Below are 13,728 nucleotides of genomic sequence, written 5' to 3' on the forward strand. Positions count from 1 at the left end.
TTATTCATATTTTTCTGAACCGAGACTTATCATAATCATAATTTTACTCAAATACCTTCATATAACATTGAACATGGTCGGCGCAGCTCGGTTGGAGAGTACCCTGTCTAAATAAGACGGTACTCATACGCGTCGGAAGACATCGCACTATCACATATCAGTGGCATGTATAGCTAAACATTTACACATGCGAGGTTAGTCCGAGAACCGACTAAAGCTACTCTGATACCACCAAATGTAATGCCCCGTACCTGAGACTATTGCCGGAGTCGAACACGAGGTGTTAACAGACTTAATTCCTTACTTAAACAGCTCATACAATTCATTTTAAAATTTTCAGTCAAGTTAGTAATCTGCTTCACAGTCGCTTTAAAAATCATATCTCGAGTTCCGAAACTTGAAATCCAATTCCGTAAATTTTTCCTGAAACTAGACTCATATATATATCTATTAATTGTTTTCTAGAATTTTTGGTTGGGCCAATTAGTATAGTTTTTTAGTTAAATTCTCCCCTGTTTCTGGGTTCGACTACTCTGACCTCTGTGTATTACGAATCAGATATCTCCCTGTACAGAGCTTCAATGACTATGCTGTTTGTTTCTAATAAAGCTATACTCAACAAGGAATCTGTACATATAAATCATGACTTCTAATTATCTTTGAATAATTTATGGTGAATTTCCAAAGTCAGAACAGGGGATCCAGAAATCGCTCTGGCCCTGTTTCACAAAAATTTAAACATCTCATAAAATATAACTCATATACCTGTTTTGTTCCATCCATATGAAAATAGACTCATAATTCTTCAATTCCATACTTATTTATCATATAATTGTATCTCTACTATTTTTAATGATTTTTCAAACTCATATCACTGCTGCTGTCTGAATCTATTTTATGGTAAATTTTACCTATTTCATGGTTTCCATGAATTAGCTAGCAATTTAGCATACATAACACCAAATATGATCATGATTAGCCATTCCAATGGCTAATCATTACCAAGCATTTCCATACCACTCAATAACCATATCATAAGACCATATATACAAAATGATTATAATGCTATACATGCAATACTCAAAATATGCAAGCCATTATGCCAAGATGGTATACGGATAGTGTGAGCATGCCTTCGATCGTTCTCGATTTCCGAGCTGGCTTGTCAACAGTACAAGGAATGAAAAGGAGAAAGTAAGCATAAATGCTTAGTAAGCTCACATGCAAATAGCAAGTAACACAACTATATAAGCAAACATAAAACATCATTTGCATAATCATCACCGAGACATTCATATCACATTTTCATTTATCATCTTACCATATTGTTGTTATATCGAGTTTTCAACCCGAGGGTTAAGTACATACCTGTTCAAAGTATTCATTTCACAACACTTACCAATACGTCCCTTTCATCTTGATTATTCCTCCATTTGAGTAGAATTTTACCCGTTGAACACATCGGAATATAATTCGGATACATGGAAAGTTTGCACATAAGTGCCACATATGTAGCCAAGCTACCATGTAACCCGCCCATAAGTGAACTCGGACTCAACTCAACGAGCTCGGGCGTTCGCATCCATAAGTGAACTCAGACTCAACTCAACGAGCTCGGATGCCTAGTTACATCTCTCGAACTCGGACTCAACTCAACGAGTTCGGACATTCGCATCCATAAGTGAACTCGGACTCAACTCAACGAGTTCGGATGCCCAAACATCCTAGTGATATGTCACTTGTATCCTAATCCATTCCTAAGGTTCAACGGCACCTTTTTCCCAATCATGTGTCTCAACCATCTTCTACGGAATGCCGTTACCGATACTCGGTAGTATTTCACATTTTCCAAGTATATCACATAATTTGACATATTAACAAACAATTATCACAGTATAAATATTTCATAATAATTATCATATCATTTAAATAACATTAAAATATTTAAAATAATAACTATGTCACCAACATTTACATATGAACTTATCTCGTATGCGAAAATGACTACTTTACCATTTCGTCCACAACTTGGTATTTTTCCATTTTAGCCCGAATTTTAGTTTTCCTTGCTCTATCATTTAAAATATAGTCTAATTAGGACTCACATTATTTAAATTGACCCAAAATCATATTTTGGAAAAATTACAGTTTTGCCCCTAAACTTTTGCATATTTACACTTTTGCCCCAAAGCTCGTAAATCAAACTTGAGCCTATTTTCTTATGTTTTATGACATGCTGATCATTTTTCCCTTCTATGGCAACATCAAATTCTCACTCTAACATGTAATTATGACTATTAGGTATTTTTACCGATTAAGCCCTTTTGCTCGTTTTCCCTTAAAACCGAGTAGTACAAGTTGTCTAACATAATTTAAAACCTCATATTGTATCATAAAACACCATAATACAAAAATTTTACCTATGGGTATTTTTCCAAATATGAACCCTAGGTTGAATTATTGCTAGCATAAGCTAAATCAAGTTACCGGGACTCCAAAAACGTAAAGAACTTGAAAAACGGGGTTAGAACGGACTTACAATTGAGCTTTGGAAGCTTGAAAACCCTAGCCATGGAGTCTCCCTTGGTATATTCGGCCATGGGGTTGAAGATGAGCAAAATTGGCTTTTAATTTTGTATTTTAATTCATTTAACCCTAAATGACCAAAATGCCCTTACTACTAAACTTTCCAAAAATTCCATCCATGTCCAATTTTTGTCCATAGACTTATACATTGGTAAAATTGCTATTTAAGACCTCCTAATTAATATTTCAAAACAATTTGATACTAGAAACTTCTAGAATGCAAGTTTTGCAAATTATTCAATTTAGTCCCTAATTTCAATTTAAGCACTTTATGCATAAAATTTCTTCACGAATTTTTCACACAATCATGAAATCATATCATAGACCTCAAATTGATCATAAAATCATTATTTCTATCTCGGATTTTGTGGTCACGAAACCACTATTACGACTAGGCCCAAAATCAGGATATTACAACTGTCCCCCCTTTTAGGGATTTTCGTCCCCAAAAATCTTACCAGAAAAGTGGTCTTCACTTTTAATCTCATATTCGGTGCCGAAGAACTTTCACTTAGGCTGTACCTCCAATACATCTCTTTAATTTCTCATATGATCTGAAAGCTTATAGTCTCAACTCTCAACTGTTCTTAAATTTTCAACCCTTCTCAGTTTCCCATTATATCATGACATAAAACCCGGATCTTAACTTGATTAATGGAGACCGGAATTCCAAGAAATCCAACAATCAAAGAGACCTGAAATTCCGTGAATCTGATAAGTAGGAATTCATTCAATATAGATATGATTTATAGATCTCGCCAAACATTTAACAATAGGATACATCACATTTTCCTCTTTCCGCTATGGAAATAATTCTGATATGGCCTCAAGAATAATCCTTCTCATTTCCATCCCAATATCAACACTGACAAGGATAATTTTGATAGATCCCAATGCTCGACTTTAACCCCTTTAACAACTCTGATTTTATGTAACATCAAATGCTCTAAACTATCACATTACCTCACTGTCTTGAAACACATCACAATTCATACAATAGTACATTACTGAAAGTCAAGAAGTCTTTACTCAATGTAGACTAGTCTAGTTCAGATGCTTCAGTTACCAATATTCTCATTTATCCAAACTTTGCCAACATGTAATAAACTTTTCAGCTTTCACAAGACGAAAACCTTATCATTCGTAGTGACTTTAACTAATATCCAACTCTTTCTAATAAATATACACTTCTTGTTCAGACTATTTACTCTTTTATCAGTACAAAAATGAAATTATATTATCAGACTTGAGAAAAATAATCCTGACATAATTATCACATGAAATCTTTGAAATAAATAATTCACCATACCGACTGAAACTCGTGCTTTTATCACCTATGCCTTTACTGATGTCAAATCCTTACACAGAAATTAGAAAAAATCCCAATACTAAAATCACCACATTACCAAGATCAAATTAGAAGTATAGTCATATTTGACATGATTATCACGAGCTAAAGAACGTACTTCGAACTTGAGTCATAATTGACAAATTATGGAACAAAGATAATAAGAAAACCGAATAAAGAAATCCAAGATAGAGAAACCCAGAATAAAGAAATCCAGAATAAAGAGATCCAGGATAAAGAAACCCAAGATACGATATTATGCCAGAAAATCGAAAGCCAAACTCATAGAGAAAATACAGAATACCCCGATGAAATAGAGCAATATAAATTATAAACCAGTCAGACTACCAATGCTTTCATCCAACACCAGAATTAGAAGACATTCCCATATGACAAGAATTTCTTCAGAAGATCAATAGCCATAGAAATATTTCTGAGAACGGGTAAACACATAGAACATGTCAAAAGAGACTGCTAAATCTGTCCAGTCATAACTGTCACACTCAGATAGTTCACATTTCAAATATCATTTCCCCAACTAGTTCTGCCATCACAAATTTCATATTAAACCATTCACTAAAGAAGGCCAGTTCTGAATAAATTTCGATTTACACTTTTCTCGACCTTGCACCTGAGTAATTTGATTTACCAAAGAGAATTCCTTCTCTAACTGGGACAGTGCATAATTCCAATAATCTTTATATCAATCCGATACTTTACTGACTCTGACTTTACTTATCAGCTCATTTTCAATCTCTGATCATACTTATAATTATTCTATCACTGAACTCTTTGGGTTCTCATCCGGAAACTTATTCAATACAAATCTCATGAAATTCCATTATAAGTACCATTTCGGTAAGGGGGAGGGGTTGTAGGACCTCTGACTCGACTTTCTTATACATACACATATGACACAACTTCCATCATCATATCAACATCATCAAAATCATGTCATTCATTCAGGCAATGCAACATTCATGTTTGATGTGATCCGGCCCGGGTTAATTGAGTCGATTCACTTGATTGCCCAATCGTCGATGAGGAATAGTTGAGTTATCGTAAATAGGATGAAATAAGGCTAAAGATGCGGAAGCTTTCAAATGGTTTTAAAGGTTGGCTAAGGTGATGGTAAATTTATAAGGGTAGTAGGCTCGATTTAAGGATAAAAATAAGAAAAATGGAAGTTGATAAATGAAGGCTCGGTTTTGTAAAAAGATATTATAGTTGGGTAAAATCTAGGATAGTTGGTGGAATGGATAAATGAGCTTAAACGCCAGAAACGATTCAACACTAAAAAGTGTCACCCCGATTTCTATTCGGTTCAAGGTGGGATTGCGGAATTGTAGAAGGGTTGAACGCCACACCAAAGCAAGGTGATAAGTTCAAAAGAGAATGATAGACGCCACTAGCACGCTAGATAAGTCAGATCGAAACTCGTACGAATTTAGAGAGGAGAAAACTCACTCTTTGAACAAAGTTCATTCAAATGATCAAAAGTCAAAAGTCCTTTACAAATGAAATCAACAAACTATTTATGCTAGTTTCTTATGCTAACCGAATAGTCCATTCATGAACTTAATGATTAAGTAATGAACCTAAATTAAGACATGAACCTTCTAGAAAAATGACCAATGGTGTCCTTGTCCATGTTCGGCCGAATGGGAGATGAATGGGCAGCTTCATGTATGAGCAAACTTTGGAAGCCAATGGGATTGTCTAGGTTCGGCCATGGGATGCATGAAACTCCCAAAGGGTGTCTCTTGGCCGAATAGGTGCTTAGGAAACTCCAAGGGTCCTCCCACATGCATCGATTGTACATGGAACTTGGAAGGGGCCTTGAACCTAGCCATACATGCACTTGCATTGATTACCCCCCATTCATGCATGTGTGCCGTCCAAGGAAGATGCACCTTTCAATATGCATTAACCTTCCATGTACATGAATGTATGTCCTCCAAACATTGAACTGGTCCATGCATGTATCCTCCCATTCAATTAACTTTCCCATGGACCTTGCATTAAATGCCATGAATGTATCTTCCAAATTCGGCTAACCTACAAAAGTAAATAACATAATTAAATAACACACAACTATTCATATAATTATAATTTAAAATAATAACTAAATAACTTAATATCACTAACTAAATTTGAACACAATAATTATAAGTCAACTTATAATAAATTCAGCTAGCTCAAAAATAGTCAAAACACTTAATGAGTTGAAATTGAGCTAGGGGTTTCGGCATGAGCTGTAGCAAACTTAATTATAAACTAAATTAAGACTTAGTTTATTGAAAGAAAGAAAGAAGGAGCTGAAAGTAAGCTCGGTTGAGCTCAAACGAGCTGAAACAAGCTCAAATGAGCTGAGTTGAGCTGGACGGTGCTCGAGGAGCTAGAAATGAGCTAGGATCAGCTTGCCAACAATGCACGGGTCCTTTGGATAGTTGCTTCAAGCTGATTTTGTGAGCTTTGGCCCTTGTTTCGAACCAAGGTTTTATATTAGAAGCTAAAATAGCTTCTAGGAAATGTTTAGCATAAGATTGAGTTATAGGTCCTTTAGGCAGCTCGTTTAGATCTTGGTTTGCACTCGAGGATGCCCCGGGCGTGCTCACATCAATGTTGGCTTACACAAATTTTCCTATTGTCCCATTTAGACAATATACTTATGCATACATTCTATGTTTTCTAGATAGCTTTACTTATCCATTCATTTAATTAAATTAATTCATGCTCATGACATCATATAAGGCCAACAAACATAGATATTTGCATCACAATCACAACTTTCATTTCGTGTATCATCATGTACATATCATTACAATCATATAAATCAATCCAACAATTTAATTAACATAGATAAGTTCATTTCATTATAATCCTTTATCTCAGAAAAATTATATATCATTAGCATTCATCAACATTAGACGTCCAAATCAAGACAAGGACATTTTCATTCGTATCATAATATTATGACTTTTATTCATACCTCTACTACTTTCTATTTATTCCGTTCATCTTATCAAGTAAGCCACATACATTACATCATATGAGCATTAAGCAAATATGAATATTTATCACATATGTATCATAAACTTTTATTCATACTTTTCTGAACCGAGACTTATCATAATCATAATTTTACTCAAATACCTTCACATAACATTGAACATGGTAGGCGCAGCTCGGTTGGAGAGTACCCTGTCTAAATAAGACTGTATTCATACGCGTCGGAAGACATCACACTATCACAGATCAGTGGCATGTATAGCTAAACTTTTACACATGCGAGGTTAGTCCGAGAACCGACTAAAGCTACTCTGATACCACCAAATGTAACGCCCCGTACCTGAGACTGTTGCCGGAGTCGAACACGAGGTGTTAACAGACTTAATTCATTACTTAAACAGCTCATACAATTCATTTTAAAATTTTTAGTCAAGTTAGCAATCTGCTTCACAATCGCTTTAAAAATTATATCTCGAGTTCCGAAACTCGAAATCCAATTCCGTAAATTTTTCCTGAAACTAGACTCATATATATATATCTATTAATTTTTTTCTAGAATTTTTGGTTGGGCCAATTAGTACAGTTTTTTAGTTAAAGTCTCCGCTGTTTCTGGGTTCGACTACTCTGACCTCTGTGTATTACGAATCAGATATCTCCCTGTACAGAGCTTCAATGACTATGCCGTTTGTTTCTAATAAAGCTATACTCAACAAGGAATCTGTACATATAAATCATGACTTCTAATTATCTTTGAATAATTTATGGTGAATTTCCAAATTCAGAACAGGGGATCCAGAAATCGCTCTGGCCCTATTTCACAAAAATTTAAACATCTCATAAAATACAACTCATATACCTGTTTTGTTCCATCCATATGAAAATAGACTCATAATTCTTCAATTCCATATTTGTTCATCATCAAATTGTATCTCTACTATTTTTAATGATTTTTCAAACTCATATCACTGCTGCTGTCTGAATCTATTTTATGGTAAATTTTACCTATTTCATGGTTTCCATGAATTAGCTAGCAATTTAGCATACATAACACCAAATATGATCATGATTAGCCATTCCAATGGCTAATCATTACCAAACATTTCCATACCACTCAATAACCATATCATAAGACCATATATACAAAATGATTATAATGCTATACATGCAATACTCAAAATATGCAAGCCATTATGCCAAGATGGTATACGGATAGTGTGAGCATGCCTCCGATCGTTCCCGATTTCCGAGATGGCTTGTCAACACTACAAGGAATGAAAAGGAGAAAGTAAGCATAAATGCTTAGTAAGCTCACATGCAAATAGCAAGTAACACAACTATATAAGCAAACATAAAACATCATTTGCATAATCATCACCGAGACATTCATATCACATTTTCATTTATCATCTTATTATATTGTTGTTATATCGAGTTTTCAACCCGAGGGTTAAGTACATACCTGTTCAAAGTATTCATTTCACAACACTTACCAATACGTCCCTTTCATCTTGATTATTCCTCCATTTGAGTAGAATTTTACCCGTTGAACACATCGGAATATAATTCGGATACATGGAAAGTTTGCACATAAGTGCCACATATGTAGCCAAGCTACCATGTAATCCGCCCATAAGTGAACTCGGACTCAACTCAACGAGCTCGGGCGTTCGCATCCATAAGTGAACTCAGACTCAACTCAACGAGCTCGGATGCCTAGTTACATCTCTCGAACTCGGACTCAACTCAACGAGTTCGGACATTCGCATCCATAAGTGAACTCGGACTCAACTCAACGAGTTCGGATGCCCAAACATCCTAGTGATATGTCACTTGTATCCTAATCCATTCCTAAGGTTCAACGACACCTTTTTCCCAATCATGTGTCTCAACCATCTTCTATGGAATGCCGTTACCGATACTCGGTAGTATTTCACATTTTCCAAGTATATCACATAATTTGACATATTAACAAACAATTATCACAGTATAATATTTCATAATAATTATCATATCATTTAAATAACATTAAAATATTTAAAATAATAACTATGTCACCAACATTTACATATGAACTTATCTCGTATGCGAAAATGGCTACTTTTACCATTTCGTCCACAACTTGGTATTTTTCCATTTTATCCTGAATTTTAGTTTTCCTTACTCTATCATTTAAAATATAGTCTAATTAGGACTCACATTATTCAAATTGACCCAAAATCATATTTTGGCAAAATTACAGTTTTTCCCCTAAACTTTTGCATATTTACACTTTTGCCCCAAAGCTCGTAAATTAAACTTGAGCCTATTTTCTTATGTTTTATGACATGCTGATCATTTTTCCCTTCTATGGTAACATCAAATTCTCACTCTAACATGTACTTATGACTATTAGGTATTTTTACCGATTAAGCCCTTTTGCGCATTTTCGCTTAAAACCGAGTAGTACAAGTTGTCTAGTATAATTTAAAACCTCATATTGTATCATAAAACACCAGAATACAAAAATTTTACCTATGGGTATTTTTCCAAATATGAACCCTAGGTTGAATTATTGCTAGCATAAGCTAAATCAAGTTACCGGGACTCTAAAAACGTAAAGAACTTGAAAAACGGGGTTAGAACGGACTTACAATTGAGCTTGGGAAGCTTGAAAACCCTAGCCATGGAGTCTCCCTTGGTATATTCGGCCATGGGGTTGAAGATGAGCAAAATTGGCTTTTAATTTTGTATTTTAATTCATTTTACCCCTAAATGACCAAAATGCCCTTACTACTAAACTTTCCAAAAATTCCATCCATGTCCAATTTTTGTCCATAGACTTATAAATTGGTAAAATTGCTATTTAAGACCTCCTAATTAATATTTCAAAACAATTTGATACTAGAAACTTATAGAATGCAAGTTTTGCGAATTATTCGATTTAGTCCCTAATTTAAATTTAAGCACTTTATGCATAAAATTTCTTCACGAATTTTTCACACAATCATGAAATCATATCATAGACCTCAAAATAATCATAAAATCATTATTTCTATCTCAGATTTTGTGCTCACGAAACCACTATTCTGACTAGGCCCAAAATCAGGATATTACAACATGGGTTAGGGGTGTTACAGTTTGGCTCTCAATTTTTCCAAAACTGAACCATCATTAGACAACACTAAATGCATCTTCATAGCTCTCAATGCAAACCAGAACTTCCTACTTAATGTATCGGTGACCACATTTGCCTTCCCCAGGTGATAATCAATAATCAACTCGTAATCTTTAATTAGTTCTAACCATTTCCGTTGTCTCAGATTCAATTCTTTTTGAGTCATCAAATACTTTAAACTCTTGTGGTCTGTTAATATACGACAAGTCTCACCATATAAATAATGCCTTCAAATTTTTAAGGTGAAAACAGTGGCAGCAAGCTCTAAGTCGTGCGTTGGATAATTCTTCTCGTGCAGCTTCAACTGCCGTGAAGCATAGGCTATCACTTTACCATTTTGCATAAGCACACAACCCAGTCCATTTAAGGATGCATCACAGTAGACTACAAACTCTTTTCCGGACTCAGGTAATACTAGAACTGGAGCTTCAGTCAGCAATGTCTTCAACTTCTCGAAACTCTGCTGACACTTTTCTGTCCATTCAAACTTAACATCTTTCTGTAGCAACCTCGTCATTGGAGTTGCTATTATGGAAAATCCTTTCGCAAATCTTTGGTAGTAGCCGGCTAAGCCCAAAAAGCTTCTAATCTCGGTTACATTTTTAACCAAAAAGCTTCTAATCTCGGTTACATTTTTAAGTGGTTTCCAGTCAACGATAGTAGAGATCTTACTGGGATCAACTCGGATACCATCACCTAAAACTACGTGACCAAAAAACCCTACTTCTTGGAGCCCAAATTCACTCTTGCTAAACTTAGCATACAATTTCTTTTCCTATAAGGTCTGCTACACAATCCTCAGATGCTTCGTATGCTCTGTCTCATCCTTGGAATAAATCAAAATGTCGTCAATGAACACAATGACAAACTTGTCCAAGTATGGCTGAAATATCCTATTCATTAGTCTATAAATACGACAGGTGCATTCGTCAACCCAAAGGACATGACAAGGAATTCAAAGTGACCATACCTCATTTTGAAAGTTGTCTTAGGCACATCCGATTCCTTAACTAGCAACTGATAGTAGCCGGATCTTAGGTCTATCTCAGAGAATACAGTGGCTCCTCTCAATTGATTGAACAAATCATCAATCCTTGGCAAAGGATACTTATTCTTGATAGTTACCTTGTTCAGTTGCCGATAATCTATACATAACCTTATTGACCCATCTTTCTTCTTTACAAATAATACAGGAGCACCTCAAGGCAAATAGCTCGGCCTGCAAAACCTTTATCTGCCTGTTCTTGCAACTGTGTTTTTAACTCCTTCAGTTCGGTTGGTGCCGTCCTATAAGGAGCAATCGAAATAGGAGTTGTTCCTGGCATCAATTCAATATCAAACTCTATCTCTTTAGCAGGAGGTAATCCGGGTAATTCCTCAGGGAACACGTCTGGATGTTCACATACTATTGGTACGGACTCAATCTTCGACTCAGTTTTCTTAGTGTTCAGTACAAAAGCAAGGTAGGCTTCATACCCTTTTCTCATATATCTTTGAGCAACCATTGATGTAATTACAAATGGCGATGTATCCAATTCTCTAGAATCAACTCATAGAATCTCACCATCTGGGCACTTCAATTCAATATACATGCTACCATAGTTTACAATTACATCATGCAAGGCTAACCAATCCATGCCAAGTATTATATCAAACTCATCGAATGGAAATAACATTAGGTTAGCCAAAAAAAAATGACCCTAAATCATCAAAGGGCAATTCTTACAGACTTTATCAACCAGGACTGACTTGCCTAATGGGTTCGACACTCTAATTATAAATTCCATAGGTTCAATGGGTATATTCATACTAAACACCAATCTCATGAAAATGTATGAATGCATCGATCTCGGATCAATTAAGGCAACAACACAAGTATTAAAAAGAGTAAAGTTACCTGTGATGACATCAAGAGTAGAGGCTTCCTCTCGAGCCCGTATTAGATACGTTCTTGCTGAGGCTTGAGCCTCTAAATTCATACTGTCTTTGGCCACAACCAAACTACCACTAGCACTCCCAGGATATCTCAGAGGTCTACCTCGTGAAATAGGAGTACTCAATTTTGGAGCTAATTCCACCTCTTTATCGGTTCGCTCTGGGTAGTCTCAGAGGAAGTGGTCAAGAAAACCACATCTATAGCACGCACCGCTCTTCATTCGGAACTCTTCGAAGTGAAATTTGTTTCAACTTTTACACTTTGGCATTGGTTCATCTACACTCCCCACACTAGTCACCATCGGGGAGGAAGACTTCTAGTTACGTCGTTTGGAGCTTCTCGCTTTACCCAAATATCCTACCGATGAAGTGGAACTTTCATGTTGGCTCTTTAATTTCTTTGTCAAAAATGAGAGCGCCCTACTGCTGGATCTCTTGCTCAAAACTCGAGCTTCTCTCTTAGCTTGCTTCCTTTCATTATTGAGCTCCTTGGCCTTCTTGGCCTGATCAACTAATGTAGCAAACTCTCGTATTTCAAGGATCCCAATTAACAGCTTGATTTCCTTAGTCAGACCTTCTTTGAACCGTTTACACATTTCTGACTTTGTTTGGACTTGCATACTGGCTTAGTCTCACAAATTCCCTTTCGTATTCTGATACCGTCTTATTTCCTTGTTTTAGTTCCAGGTACTCCTTTCGCTTCGAGTCTAAGAATCTTTGACTAATGTATTTCTTCTTAAACTAAACTTGGAAAAATTCCCAAGTGATGTTTTCCTTTGGCACCACTGAAGATACAGTCTTCCACCAGTGGTATTCAATATCCTTGAGAAAAGATACAACATATTTTAAACACTCCTCAGGCGTACATGATAATTTGTCTAATACTCGTGTAGTGTTCTTGAGCTAGAACTCGGCTCGTTCAGCATCATCATCAATCTTAGCTCTAAATTCTTCAGCCCCATACTTCCTAAGCTTATCCACTGGGGCTTTACCAATTCTTACAGGTGCCATACCTCGTGGCACTTCCTCCTCTGGTATGTTAGGGGGCAAGGGAGGTCTTGGTATATTGGGGCGATTTCTCAAATAATCCCCAAACCACTCATCCATCATATCAAAGAAGGTAGTTTTGGCCTCTTCTTGGCCTTCAGACATAAGCCCTCTACTACTATTAGAAATAGCTCGTTGTACGGAAGCTGGAGCTTGGCTCTCGGCTCCCTCGGATTCATCTTGTGCTTGATTGGAAGACATTTACTATATTCAAAGACAATCAAATAGTTAGGAGTTGTCACACTATCAACGTTCGTATGATGGCATATATAGCTAAACTCGTTACACCCTACTGTCGTCCTAGAACAGACTAAATTGTAGCTCTGATACCATTAAATGTAACAACCCTTACCCGTACCCTAGATCGAGACCAGGTATGAGGCGTTACCAGACACATACTCAGACACTTTTGGAAAAATACAGGTTATAAAATTTTGTTCCAATTTAAAACCCATCAAACAACATCTTAATGTCCCTATTATGGGCCTACGAGGCCTAGAACATACAATGGGAATGGTCTGAGACTAAATCGAGAACCTAAGAAAACTTTCTAGGTTAAGTTTCACATGCCCGTGTGGAGACAATGCACACGCCCGTGTGCTTTGGGACACGCCCGTGTCCCTAACCCGTGTAGAATTAATTGAAT

This window comes from Gossypium hirsutum, chromosome A01 (assembly GCF_007990345.1).
Source record: "Gossypium hirsutum isolate 1008001.06 chromosome A01, Gossypium_hirsutum_v2.1, whole genome shotgun sequence".
Lineage (NCBI taxonomy): Eukaryota > Viridiplantae > Streptophyta > Magnoliopsida > Malvales > Malvaceae > Gossypium > Gossypium hirsutum.